At 36.7% G+C, this 15,553-nt stretch overlaps 1 non-coding gene across 1 annotated transcript; it reads left to right on the plus strand.

Annotated features, from left to right (window-relative positions):
• Nucleotides 1-11,179: 11,179 nt before the first annotated feature.
• Nucleotides 11,180-11,328, plus strand: LOC143900842 (U12 minor spliceosomal RNA). The gene has a single exon (XR_013257887.1). It is a non-coding gene; the product is annotated as a U12 minor spliceosomal RNA (small nuclear RNA).
• Nucleotides 11,329-15,553: the final 4,225 nt, after the last annotated feature.

The raw sequence follows: 15,553 nt of genomic DNA on the forward strand, positions 1-15,553 counted from the left end.
CGAAAAATATGCTACGCTAAATCGTACTAAGATAATAATAGGCAAAAAAATATTTATTCGACATTGTAGTAAAACATGCATTCAACTTTTACACATTTAAATTGATCAAAGTGATAATCTCGATTACCTTATTCATATTCTGCGAGAATTAAGGAGAACAAAACTAAGCGACCCAGGTATAAGCATAGAATTTGTCCGTGCTTAGCGAAGTGTATCCGGGCACATAATAGCGTGTATAAATTCGTCGCTCTTGCCATGAGCCGCGAAACGACGATCCATAGCTAAAGTCGTATGGTAGTTCGTTAATCTTTCGTAAGAGTTAATTACCGGGAGATTCTCTAATTTCTCTCTCGTCGAGTGCGAGAGCTGCCTAAATCTCGGGTGCAAGAGTAGACGCCTAATTGGTAATTAGCAAAGAAGGGTGTTCCACACACACACACACACACACATGCCACAGAGAAGCCGAGTGGTTTATGGTTGCTCTCGCGTAATGTTTCTCGATTAGGCAAACTCTAAATTTCTTAATCGCGAAATCCGTTTTATCTACGTGAGAACATCATTGAACCTCTGTTCTACAATTCTACTGTCGTGTTTCATAATATATCTAAATGTTGAATCAATTTCAGGCTTGTGTTTTATTATATATATATATATATATATATGTTTTAAATATTTACCCTTACATTTATCATTTATATATACAGTGTGTATATTTTAAATTATATTATATTTCTGTATAAAAATATCATTTTTCTTATTATTAAAACAATTTCATTTTTTGAAATTTTACGGAAAACATAGAATGTTGAAATAATAAAATAACGATTATATAATAATTTTGCAAACCAAAGCTTCAGGGAAGAAATCCTCTACTGTAGAAATATCGCAGCGGCATCGAAAAGGTGAATATTATGAAATCTCTCTCTCTCTCTCTCTCTCTCTCTCTCTCTCTCTCTCTCTCTCTCTCTCTCTCTCTCTCTCTCTCTCTCTCTCTCCCCCTCTCGCTCAAGTTTCCCTCTGACTCAAGAAAAAAAGCTTTTCAAAGAAATCCCTGCGCCATCGCTCGTCTTGCCCGACAATAGCGCTGGTCACCGGTCGCTATTTCTATCTCCGCAGTTCACGCAGCTTTTGTTCAGAGGTAAAATGAGTGATAATAACTGCGCCTGGCCGAGACGGGTAAAAATGCTTTCACTTCACAAACCGGGCTTTTCGTATATAAAATTACGGATTTCCCTCAAAGCCCTTTAACTCGACTGTCTGTCTCCTTACCAGCGTTCCCGTGATATTTTTTTCCTTTATCTCTGCTCCGTTCATTTAAATGAGTTCACGAAGAGACGCATTTTGTGTCGGGATAGGTATCTATAGAGATCGAGGTATTTTCCACGATATATCTTCTCAATACCTCAAACATACACAACACTGTGACATTATTCATATTCCATCACGGTATGCGTAATTGCGTTCTTTCCAACTTCATTAACGCGTCCCACACTTTCTTCGTATTTACATCCTTTTTATCCCGCTGTTGAGGCAGGAAAATCGCGTAAACGCCCGTAGAAACGAACGTTGAGTTTTGTGATATAATGTGAGATAGCGATTATAGCGGCTCGTACTCTCGATTCTCATCGGCAACAACTGAGTACGGCGCCGCAACAGCTTCGGTGATAACACCTGCATGCGCTCGATCTCGCGTCGATTTCGCCAAGTTCATTAACACGTCCCGCGTAACAGTAACAGAGCCAGTCATCTCGCAACAGCGCATGTAGGCCGACAGACACAGTTGGGCGTTGTCTAGATCCCGCGATATCTCTCGCATCTACCCATCTCGCGAGAGTGGAAAGTGTTTAACGAACCCGTTTAAGTGCAAAAACAGTGAAAATAACTGTGGTAGCTTATGCCCGTCGAAAGGTTCCCTTATTTTTTTGCGGGTAACAGTCACTCTCTCCAGTATCCACGCTCGTTTCTCGAAACGCCGTAATCGTAAATCGTCGTACTTACTTCAAGGCCATTGTAATTAAAAACTCTTACAATGAGAAGAGCTTCCCGGAAGGATCCGCGACGTACGGACTTCGAAACCGTCGTCGAGCGTTGTTAATTTAATAGCCAGAGCCAGGGAGAGCCAAAGTGACTCGCCGAGGACGGGGAGGATTTTCCTGCTTCTCCTTGCGCCACGCTCGGTAAAATTTATATTCCAGGAAATTTCCGAAAGTTGTGAAACGCGCAAAAGTTGAACAAAAAAAAAAACTAAAGTCCAGACAAAGACGAGAAAATAGAAAATGAGAAAAGGAAATGGCTAATTGTTCCGACGCAAGTTCCAACATAGCATAAGTTATCAAAATCAAACCTAAGGAATGTAAGAAAATTTAGATAAATTTTATATAAATAAAAAAGTTCTAAAATAGAATATGTTAATTTATGTATAATTATATGTTGATTTATGTTTTAATTATATATTCGTTGATTTAATTTACCGATATTATTCCCTCAAAAAAGATATCGAGATTAACAAGTCTCAACAATTTTCGAATAATAAATAATTAGAAAACAGAACTTTCTACAAACTAAATGTCAGAAGAAGCAACAAATAACAAAACAATATTCATCATTAATAAATTTCAAGTAGATTTAACAGTAAAGGGATACTTTTCAGATTTTTCACAAAGAAAAAATCGATTTGCAACAAACAAAAAAATTTGTAGTTAAAAGAATACCTGATTTTTGAGGAATTGTGTCAAGCTCGCAAAATGCAGCCAAGTAAAAAATCGTCTTTTATCTATTCTTTGTGAGGAAACAAATGGAGAAAACGACCGAGTTGCGGAAATAATTTACTTTCATAATAATTCTCGCGGGTACGTGATCACGGAAAGTATTTCTTAACCGGAAGAAACGAATCGCGCCGATATGACTGGGCCACGAGAAGGGAAAAGGTGGTCGCGCTTTCTACGACGCGGATTTGCATGGGGAATTAAAAACTCAAACTCTTTGCGGACAGCGTTGCTTTCGGTACTGCCGTGCCGTGTCGTACGTGCCGCGCCGGTAGTTCGGCGGATTGAATTTTCGTATCGAATAAAATTTGTATCGCCAGTCATTTCTCTTCAAAAATATATACACTGCGGCTTAGTATTATGCATACGCGATGCGCCTGGGTAAACGCTGTCATAAAATTTCTGAATGATTATCTTTTTCATGACAGAATGTCTCAATCGAAAACTATATTGTATCAATAAAAGTATTAGAAATATTTAAAAAAAATACAAATATAAATAATTTCAAAAAATGTTTTTAAGAAATTACATTCAAGCGCATTATTGCGTAGAACAATAAACGTAGAGATGAAGCATCGATCATATAAAATCGCGCAGTGGGCAACTCGTGGATTTTCCGACCAGACTCGATAATAACCCGATTACAATTGCTTCAAGCCGCAGTCCGCGTTTTTCGGGCGGCGCGTTGTGCCGTGAAAAACGACGGGAATAAATTAGCATGTAAAACTCGCAATTTCTCTCACCAGCGCTCTGCCATTCAACCGCGTAATATTCATCGTCAGACTCCGCGGCTAACCACACACGCTCAGCTCTTCATCCTAAAGCATAATCCCACTCCATTGTTCGTGAAACTGCGTACCGCCGCATCATACCCGATTATTCGAAGTTGATTTTCGTCTATCGAGCGGACGCGTTTCGTGACCAATATCGATTCAAGCAGTCCCCGCGGGTCCGGCGGGCACGGCGCTCCCCGGATTCTCTCTCCATCGTGTTGGGCGCTTTGTTACCGGATTAGAAAATCGGAAGAGAAGGCAATACGTTTTATGTTAATCGGAAACGACGTTGAGAACTGGTGAGATGAGAGGAGAAAACGGGGGAAAAGAGAAAAGGAGAGAGTGAGAAACAGATCGAGAGATACAGAGAGAGAAAATGGAAATAGGAGATAGAAGATGCAACAAGGGGAGAGAGAGAGAGAGAGTAGTCAAGAGGGAGAGAGAGAATCGTTGCTATGCGGGTTGGAATATCGAGTGGTTCTAACGTAATTGCGACGGCTAAAGGTCCCGGGAGATAGGATGCGTATGCCCGCACGGGATAGACGCGATGTGTTTGACGTGAACGTAATTAACACTCGGAGAAACCTTATCGACGGGACTTTCGCAGCGCTGTGTTTAGAGGCAATAATGCCCACAATTGGAAATGCTTGCAATTGTAAAATGTTAATTCCAAAAGAGGAATTTGTTTTTTTTTTATGAAATTGTACATTATTAAAAACTGGCACTAAAATAAGAATTTATATAGATAATATTTATAAATAAATATCTAGTATCTATAAATCAAAAAGTTTCTATTTACTTTCTTTCGCAAGAGTATTTAAAGAAAGTTTCATATCGCTCTGAGTAAGTATGTATAAAATATGCGTTAAAAAAATTAATATATATTATTTAAAACTATAAATTTATGACGAAAGCTATTAAAATGTATCTTCCTTTTTCGTGATTGTTTTCCCAAATTATCAAGGAAATCTATCGACGTGTCCAAGTAGAAGGATAATAATTATTCTGGAAAGTTTAGTCTTATCTATTGTCTTAAAGTCCTCCATCGCTCTTCGGCGAAACTTTGGCGGCCATTATCCCGGTAGAATGTAAATCCGATACAAACTACAGTGCAGTTTCCACCCGCTTAATCCAAATCTAAGAAGTCCTTCGAGCTGTAGAGTGAGATCCGCGACGATGGAAACGGTAGTAAGTTAAGAAGTTTGACAAGCACGGACAGCTTCTTGTCAAAGTTTCCAAGAAAATTAAAAATTAAAAAAAAAGCAAAAATATCCAAGTGGGTGACAAAAGTATATTAGAAAAATAACAAATAACTCTTTCAAATTCAGAGATAAAAATCAACCCTTTCTATTATGCTTCTCACTTGTCAGTTAATTACATATACATCTTTACCGTCACAATTTAAGCGTTTCTTAAGTGTACAATAATACTCTTAAATTTATTTATTATTTAAACAAAATTATTTAACACTGATTAAGAGTATTCAACAAACATTGAAGAGTTCCTATATAATACTTATTAGATTTTGTAAACGATCAAATAATATTCACGCTCATCCGAGAAGCACTTTCTCGTTATCACGTTAATCACGTAAAAAGATACAAAGATATTTTCTCTCTTCATCGATACAAAGTCTCATCGTTAAACTTTGCACTTTTCAGATTACTTTCACCGATATGATACGTAGCGATATGTTAAAAGTACGTTAAACTACAAAACAAAAATATATTTGTCATAGCCCAAAATATTATAATTAATTGTTGCTTTCGCATAAAATAATTATAACTGATTAAGTCTACAGGTACCAAATAAAATAAAAAATAACTTACTCGCTCCATATTTGTTTCGCCATTATTCAATGCTCTTCCTAAACCTTCTCCTCTTTTCAGATTCATTCATTACACTGACAAAAACACAATTAATTACAATTGCGCGTACTAATTGCTAAAATAAAATAATTACACGGTACTTTTCACGGCATTTCCAACGTTAATCGCACGCAATGCATGCTTTATTGTTCGTCTGCCCATTGGGCCAGACGTGTAATACAATACAAAAAATATATGAAGCTTGATTATTCACTCAACATCCGAGAATCTCGTAAATTAGAATAACGAAAATCATGAACAAATTACATTTATATCAGTGAGTATTAAAAAACCCATTCTTGTCTGTATAAATATCTCAATAAAACTGCAATTTATAAATTCTCCCTATCATTATGTAAATGAATAAGTCGTGCGAAATAATTGCTTTAATAAATACCCAATAAATTTACAGTTGTTAATCGTGAAAATTAATTAATTGCGCGGGTCCATCGCTAATTGTTAAGAAAATAAGTTGCGTTTTGATAAGAACACACAGCTCTGCCGCTACATGTCAAGTCGTGCGAATGACGATACGGCGCGCAACGGGCTTGCATATATACGCGGTAGCGCGCATCAACAAAAACAAACACCAAGGCCATACACCTGCAATTATAGTATTGTTATAAAGAAATATTTAACGTACTACGAAATAAAAATACTAAATATTCCGTTCCTTGTATTTCAAATTAATCTCGATAAACGATCTGCTACAACACGTACATTTTGCACTTTGTTTCCCATGTGGACCCATTAACGTCGTTAAAAATAATGATTAACTCCAGCCGATTGAGCATTTTGGAATAAAAATATTGTTACTTGAATTTTAATTAACGAGAAAATTTGTTTCAATATTAATACATATACATATAAATGTATATTACTATTAACAAAGTTTAGCCGTTACAAGCAAATTTTATTTCTTTCTGATAATAATATTTAAATGTGATTGATATGTTAATTACCTTACTTTTAAAAAATTATTAAATCTATTAGTCAAAGAAAATAAAGTTTACCTTTATTTTGCTAAAAATGTAAGGCTTTAAAAATCTATTGGACTTTTAAACCAAGTTTTCGCGTAAGTGATTGTTCGTTTCTTAAGATTCTAAAAAATGTAACAAAAATCAAAATTATTAATACCTATACATTCATGTAGTAGTACATACCATAGTTCCTCTCAAGAATCAAATATTAAATTGCAACTCGAATTGCAAGCTCAAGCTGTGTCTTAAGACGAATTTCATCCGAATTTATGACTCGATGATTCAAAATTATTTATTAAACTATCATGTTTCAAGATTGATTTCCAATTTCTTCAGTCAAGTTCTTCAGCAGAAACGTTATAAGTACGAGCTTTAATCGCCCGTATAGTTATTTTACAAAATGTTTTCGCACGAGCGATCGCTCAATCGTTCATTACATAATTAGACGAACATCGGTCAATAAAACCGAGCAGAACAAACTAATTTTCATTTAACGCAAAATACTCGTGCGTTTCTGCCGAGACTATACGATCGCACATGGCCGGAGGCTAATGGGAGATTACGCGAGGTAGTTCGGTTAATGGAAAGCACCCTACGTCCTGCGTTCTACCCGCTTAATTCTCGGAACACCGATGAATGTTTCAGTGATCCCTAAATTGAACTTTTCTTTAATTTCGTAAAACGACTAAAATCGGCGGATTAGACGACGACGATAAAACGAACAGTATATAGCACCCAAATTTGAGATTCATTTAAATTTGTAAAGCGCCGCGTTTCGAGTGAGCAACTTTTCCCAAGAGACATCGAGAAAGAGAGAGTGTAAACCATCTCGGCGCGAAGTAGCGAGAAGAATTATCCGTCACTAAAAGTTTGCGAATGACGAATCTACCGTTTGGTCCGCGCGTTTCTATAAGAAGTAGAACGAAATGGAATTTAGATGAATAGAGCCATTCAGTCGGGACTTACTCGAATAAAAGTGTCTTCCGTAATCAAAAGTATTACGCACCTACGTACGTATACGCTTTCGATATCACCGAGAAGAGAAAGCTTCGAAGCAAAAAAGAAGAAGAAAGAAAGAAGAGAGATCTACATGAGAATCGGCGAATCAACTTGAAGATGAAGTTCGATAGAAGGCTCCCTCCTGGACCTACTCCCTGTAGATGCGTCCGCATGGATGCCGGCAATCGATATCGTCCGTTCCCCCCACCGACCTGGACCAAATCAATCCCCTTGAGAGTTACAACGCGCTCGCTCTACGCCCGTTTCGTTTCCAGACTCGTGTCGCCCCACACGTCCGATTCTACGTGGCGTCCATTCTGCATCCACGCGTTACCAGGATACGTCTACTAACTACCCTCTTTTTCCGTACGCGGCGTACGCGAAAAGCCACGGGCCACCCTCGACACACGTGACGTCGCGTCGCCCCCGTCATCCCCTAAATCATCATCTCGCAATAACGAGCGATAACGCGATCGCGTAATGCTGAATTTTATTCAACACGTTCATTGTAATTGAAAAGAGATGGCCACAGAACAAAAAATTATCTCTCTGCATATGCAATTTATACATATCAGATTAATATAAGAAATTATTTTACGATTATGCCACTTTTCTATGTAGCATACAAACATAAATACACAAATAAATACAAATTTTAATTTTAACATTCGCATATTATCATATTAATATATTTAGTTATAAACAGCCTAATCATGAATCAAAAAAGAATAGTAAAATAAGAAGAAATATCGTTGAGTCATGCAAAGAAAAATATATAAAAGAGATTCAAGAGAAAAAGTAGAATATAAGTATGACAAGATCCATGATTTTCAAACTTAAAAATTTTAATCTTTGTTTCAAAATCCAATTTTTATAATAAAAATAAATAAACTGCGTCATAATATACATACACAAAATAATAAATTCGTATAAAATATTTACAATATTCTACCATTAAATCTAAAACAACGTAACAAATGTTTCTTTGTAAAATTAGTCGTTCCTTTCGTGCTTCCAACGTTTTTGTTAATTCGTAAACGAGACTCGTAACGAAAGATAGTTGGTATGCTGAGTCTTCCTTCACGTAGCGACAATATCAACGACGAGAAGGGCGCGCCGAAGGAGCGGAAGGGACGTTTTAATTTTGCACGCGACGACAAATTGCGCCCCTCGTTATTTAGGGTGGCTGCGCGTTTCTCTTCGGCATCTGTGCATTAGACGACGAAGTCAGATTGCGTGTATACGTAAGCTCGATGGAAGCACTTCTCGTCGCGTCTCGCGTCACTTCCTATTGCTTTAACACAAACATTAGCTTGGTTAACTATGACCAAGTTTGCGCATGAATCGTACAAGACCTTTCCATTAGAAATTATTTAACTGTCTATCGTCAATCCATCTGTAAATGAGATGCAGATATTGATCGTAGATATATATTTCGCGAGTGGCATATTACTTTTGTCTTCTTACGCAGTTTTAATTAGTTAATTAATTAATATTATAATTATATTATAAAATTAAGAGCGGAGAATATGTGTTGTATTCAGTAACATTTATTACGAAAGTACATTTATCTTGTTATCTGTTCATTGCCTGTATATGCAATAATTGATAACTTGATAGAAAAATATACTGAGCTCAAGTTAAATTAAATAAAATTGCAAATAAACCTTGTTAAGAAAGAATATAGATTCAATAATTTTGTATTATTAACTGAAAATTTATATATATATATATATATATATATATATAAAACAAAAATACAAATAAATAACAAATTATTCTATTAGGTAAATTTAAGAAAAAAATACCTAATCATAAAATCAGAATTTTTTTTAATTTAGACAATATACTCTCTTTTTTCAAGAAAGCACTTAAAAATTTAATTTTCGTTTGAAAACTAAAATGTAATGACAAAAGAAGTAAATGTTTTTGCTATATGTTATAGGATTTGAATTATTCCATAATATTTTTGATAATGCTTATCATTGCTTATCATTAATGCACGTGTCCTACACTTTTTAACCATCCGCTGAACTGTCATCCGCGCCGCGAAGACATATGATATTGGCAAGATGCAGATGATCGCTTGCAAACGCAGAATGCATTCCAAACAATGCGTACTGATGTACATAATACAATGTACGACAAGAATGCTGCTATCGAAGGAGGAGGAGGAGAAGCGAAAAGCACATGCAAGATACATGCACGGAAGAGAGAAAGGGAGGGAGCATGGTGTTGGCTGGAGAGAGAATGCAAACGTGTTTGGGACAATGTTCGAAGGGCGCACACAATGTCGAAGGCGGAGGAGCTGCCGGGAGTAGACGGACTATTCGCCGGGCAACAATCCTACGCGTGTATCTCAGAACGTTGTTGAAAGGGAGGTAATTAGTAACTGCGTGTGAGAAGCAGAAGGTGGCATCCCATTCGACCCATTCCTCGCAAATACGACGTGTTAAACGAGATAAATTTAGAAATACTTAATTAATGATCAAACGCAAGATTTACGGAATGTTAATAAAAGTTGATACTCGAAAGTTTTATCAAAATTCACTCCCTGTTATAATTTCATCAAATTGTCTACTTAAATTAATTTTTTTGCTTCGATTGTAAAGTCAAGAAATAACGTAATGGAATTGTGAGTGTAAAATAATGCGTCATTCTAATATTACATTTGAAGAGAAAGTTTAAGAAAAAGATATACTTTGTAGTCATTTAACTTAGATTTGATTTTTGTTATATATTAGAGTTTACGATAATTTTCGACACAAGTTATTGTGTTCGAACGTAATTTAATAAATGGCAGAATAAATATCACGAAGAGAAAGAGAGAGAGAAAGAGAGAGAGAGAGAGAGAGAGAGAGAGAGAGAGAGAGAGAGAGAGAGAGAGAGAGAGAGAGAGAGAGAGAGAGAGAGAGAGAGAGAGAGGAGAGAGAGAGAGAGAGAAAGAGAGAGAGAGAGAGAGAGAGAGAGAGAGAGAGAGAGAGAGAGAGAGAGAGAGAGAGAGAGACGTCTTTGAGCGTTTCATTATCGCCGCTTCGATAAGCATGCTGTATTGTACCGCTCCATTCAACGAACGGTTAAATCAATTCGTTACCGAAGCAAATTGATAAGGATATAAGCCGTGGCAGAGTTACTGGCTGGAATATTCAAACGGAACTTGGTCGACCAACCACGCAGTTTTAATAAGCGTCGCGTATAATAAGCCTAATATCATTATAGGGCATTCATTATGGCATAATGAAAGCATTAGAGTGCGCTTAGCAACTTCGACGTTTCAGGCACGTTAATTGAGTTTTCTTTGAATATTTTTTTCTTTCCTCTCAGAAAAGAACGATTCTAATGTTTCCAATGTAAACTCGAACGAATTGTTTGCAATTTAATTTCATAATCAAATAAAATACTATATAATGACGAATAAAGTATAGACATAAAAATACTAACAGATACTAGCAGTATAGACACAAAGATACTATTACAGAGTATAAAAAGTATAAATACAAAAAATAACAATAGATGGAAGAACGATTTGAGTAAGATTTATCAATAGATACAACAGCGTACAGAAACGTCATATGTTGTATCAGAACTAATTTTCCTTTTTAATAATTTCCTTTTAAATATTTCGATACCAACTCACTCTCTCTTATAACACGCAAAATACTTATATCGAACCTTGACGGATGTAGTATTGTAGTACCTGTTACGTTCCACAGATGGCGAACCAGTCGTCCACTATCTCGTAAGAAGAAATCCATACAAAGGGTATAAGTAAGCGGCTACGTGATCAGAAAGTCGTGCCTTAAACTAATGAGTAAGGAAAATATAGAGCTTTGGTAACGCTTAGCTATGCTGAATTAAGCGAACTAATTTTTGAAGAGGCACAGGTCGTCCCAGGGCTGTGTGAACTACTTTTTCACGCGGCTAGGTGAAGCGATCTTACCTCACTATTGAAATATAAAGTTTTATTGTGTATTCAAGTAAGGATAGTGATAACATCAAAACTTTTCAGAATAAAAATCTGATGTTCAATATCTTTAAAACGTAATAGCACACCCGCCTCTATACTCGACTGTATATCTTATTATAATTTCTGTAAGCACAATTTATATACCTTTATTTAATTAATTACAATGCTTTTAACTCTAGCAAATTGTTTTGCTACATTTTCATTAATTATAAGAAAAATAGAAAATGTTTTAATAAATATTTTATTCTGTTAGTGTAATATGTAGAATTTAAAACATATGGATTTTCGTACAATTTTTCATAGACTTTTTTTAAAAACAGATTTATTTAATTCATTGAGAGAGGAAAAGAAGAGTATATCACGTATATTTATGTTAATATAATCTTGACAATTTAAAATACCATTTCACGACTATTTCTGGTAAGCGTTTCCGATAAGCGAGGAATCTTTAGTATACACAATTAGACTCTCGCTCATCGCATTAACGCGTATCGCTGCTGAATTATTCAGTCAATCGATTTAAGATGCATTCTTGATTTACATCAGAGGCCACCTTTCTCTGCCAGCGCACCTACTATTTTTACTGCGTGACATAGGTCTTTCGTAATACTCAGAACGATAATTTCCGTGCTTCGAATTCCATGTGTGCGTATACCTCGTCGTGATTCACACACCATTCACGACCGGACGCGTCCCGCTAGTGTTAACAAAACATTTTCGCAAATATAGTTTATACTTCATAGAATTTCGTGGAGAGAAAAAGCGTTAATTTCTTCGAACGTGCCGATTCCTGTATCTCGAGTAATAAGCAGAAGTAAGATGCGAAAATATTTTATTGTGGTGAAAATTCCTCGAGCGAGTAATAAATGATAGATTGATCTGTGCTATAAATTTCACGTTGCGATTACAAATATACAATGTAACATTCATTGTATATAAGATTTTCTAATAATTCTATAAAAAGTAGGTAATATCATTTGTAAGTAACAGTTATCGATATGTTTAAAAGAATTCTGTGATAATGGTCCCACAAAAGCACAAAAGCACATAGCACATACATATGAATACATCCGTCATTTCAAAACAAATGCAGAACGACATCTATCTCATTTCTCGTTCCAAGATATCGATATTTAATAGTCCCACCAAGTCCCACATCCGTAACGCACGCACGCACATATACACATATATATGCCCCATGCGTCTCGACTCGCGCTTTTATCTCGGCGACGTGTTCGGCACTCCGCCCGGCATTTTCCGAGCGGAGAACGTATTATAAACGCAAAAGCTTCGTAACGTAAGCTCCATTAACGCACGCCTGCGTGCACGCGCCCGCATGTGTATGCGCTCCTTGAAAATCCGCTCGTGAAGAGGCCAGACGCGAATCTCCATCGAGACTTCGCTCTCACTTGAGCATTGCAGCGCGGTCGGAATGCCGCGCTATATGCATTCCGAGCGCTCCTTTCTATTTTTTCGCCACGTTCAATTTTCTCTCCGGTTTTCAGATTTCTGCATTGATCGAAGGTCTAAAGGTCGTAGACCACGGCGCGTTAATTAACAAACAAACATATATGTAGATCGTTGCAGAATGTAGCGCGCTGATATATTGCAACGACGGATCCAATCGGCGAATTCAACATTTTCGTATGATGTCGGATTTGCGACTACAATTCCAATCATATCGCGCGAAAAAACTTTTGGATCCACCAATTTGCGATTCCCTATTGAAATCCACGATTGCAATCTGTGCGTTGATTCGCTCTTTCATATACATCGCTTCCCACACATCGCGCGGGCTATTCATAGTCACCTCGATAGTCACTTCATTGTGCCAGACTATTCCTGGTCAAGGACAAAGACAGCGTGTATAATTACGCAGATTTGTTTTAAAAAATTCTCATTAAGAAAGTCTAGCTTCTCTATCAACATAAGCTATTTATTTTTTACTTTATTGGACATATTATACACTTAATATATACAGAAAATAAAGTATGCGAAGTACTTATATATAGAATATCAAAAAGCAACGTCCCCTAGATCGCAGATTCTGGTATATTAGTGTAAAAAATAATTAAACAATTTAGAACTTAGCCATTGCAGTCCAAAAAATACTAAAATGGTTATGTAAATAATTATATCTGATATAATTTTTTAAGTACAATAATTTATCATAGATATGTGCATAAAAATTTATGAAGTTGGAAAATAACTTATTTAGAACGTTACTAAAAATAACACAAATATGCAGAAATACACACACGATATTTACTTCTTATCGATCAGTAGAGGAACACCACCCTTCGCGTACCGTACCGATGCGTGCGATCGATATCGCGAATATCCCATATGCCTACGATTTACGATAGTCTATTTCGGCCGGCATCCGCGGCACGATCGATAACGGGCATGATCCACGTGCACGATCCCGATCTTCTCGCAAGCAACGAGGCCGGTAGCCGCACGCTATCGCAATGCGGGCATGGCGTTAGCGATCATCCACTATCATCCCTCGAAAATCCGGTAGGGTTTCGTATCAGGGGTCATACATTGCAGGGGTCATCGCGTAGGCGGGAAGCTTCGCTTTGTAACGAGTAACGAGTTTGCGTCCCGAATACAACAAACCGGTTATTAAATTACTGAATGGAATGTAATAGAGTAGCACTACATAATGGAGAGAGTCGCCTGTGAGACAACACGTTTATTAAGTTTACACGATAGCTAGAGAATGTGCGGAATATCATTAGACAGATGGGCTGGTTTGTCAGACGGACTAACGCTGTATATCAGCTTACGTTGCGAAATTTGCGAAGATTGCAAATTATAATCGTTATTGTAAATCAAGACTAAAAATAAGATTAACAAAAAACGTCATATACATTGAGTCATATATTGGTCATATAAACAATTTATTTTAAACCTTTTTTTAATTGTAAACTTTTTAATCAATACCAATTTCAAATTGTCGATGATTAAAGAATTTCAAATTCACACTCAATGTTAAAATCGACGGCCACTTTATAAATAGGTATGTTTAAAATTATCATTCGTCTTGCGCAATAATATCAAGAGACACGGTATTGTCTCGCGCCAAGTACGCGCGGAGCGAGACCGACCGTGACTCTTTTACGCGACGCGACGATTTGCGAGTACTCGAGATGTTGAGATCTCTCAATAACGAGTGAACGGATCAAGTTCTAAGTAGGCTTGATCGATAGCTTGGGGTCGATTTATAAAGAAGAGTATTTTTATTTTTCCGCTACGTGTTATAATAACATAATTTGCAAGAATAGAATGTAGAAGTGCTGAAAGCTGCAGCGTTAAAAACTAGAAAGTCATATTGCTATACTATATTACATAAACGATCGTGGGAAAGAGCGATGATACGAAAGATAGCGCGATCGCACATCAATGCGGAGTGCAAGCAGATTAAAGCAAAGCGCATAAGCGCTTCTCTTGACGACACGAGAACTGGTTTCACCGATGCACCGAGAGTCCGTGAAACTCGCTCGCGGTGTGCGTATACGACAACGTAACAGAGCATGAACGCGTTGGAAATTTCGCGAACATGCCATGCCGCTTCGAGATAGGGTCCGATTAACCCACGACGACCAAACGATCTCGCCGGCGCGGCCGGGGTTTCCAAAGTGCAAGTACAGCATTAACCGTAATTGCAGTCTACTTGCAGTTACCACCTGCATACGATGTACCGTATTCCCCACTCATGCGTGTGCATAAATTATGCATGAATACGAGAGGGTCTACGACCGCAAATTTAGGAGATTTGAAGAACAGAACGGAGCAGCAGGACAAATCTTTTCCATCCAAAACTTTTTCTCACATAAAAAAATATAAGGTATATTATGTCTATAAATCTAACGCGTATATCTTTTTCCCTCTATAATTTCTTTATATTTTATTAAATACTAAATTTAATAAATATACATCCAGTAGAAACTGGAAAAAGGATTTTAAAAGAAGGCTACTTGTTTCAATAATTTACAATAAAATATATATTTTATTTATCTTTTTTCCCCCCTCTCTACAGAATTTCTTGAATATCCCTTATCAATGAAAAGGATCAAATCCTTTATTTATAACACAATATTTCAAAACAGAAAACGAGGCAGGGCACTGGCTTGATAATGGATTCATCAAATTGCCTCTGAAAATGTAAATCCAAGACATTTTATCTGAGAACTTC

Source organism: Temnothorax americanus, unplaced genomic scaffold (genome assembly GCF_048541705.1).
Source record: "Temnothorax americanus isolate GAGA-0224 unplaced genomic scaffold, ASM4854170v1 Scaffold30, whole genome shotgun sequence".
Taxonomy (NCBI): Eukaryota; Metazoa; Arthropoda; class Insecta; order Hymenoptera; family Formicidae; genus Temnothorax; species Temnothorax americanus.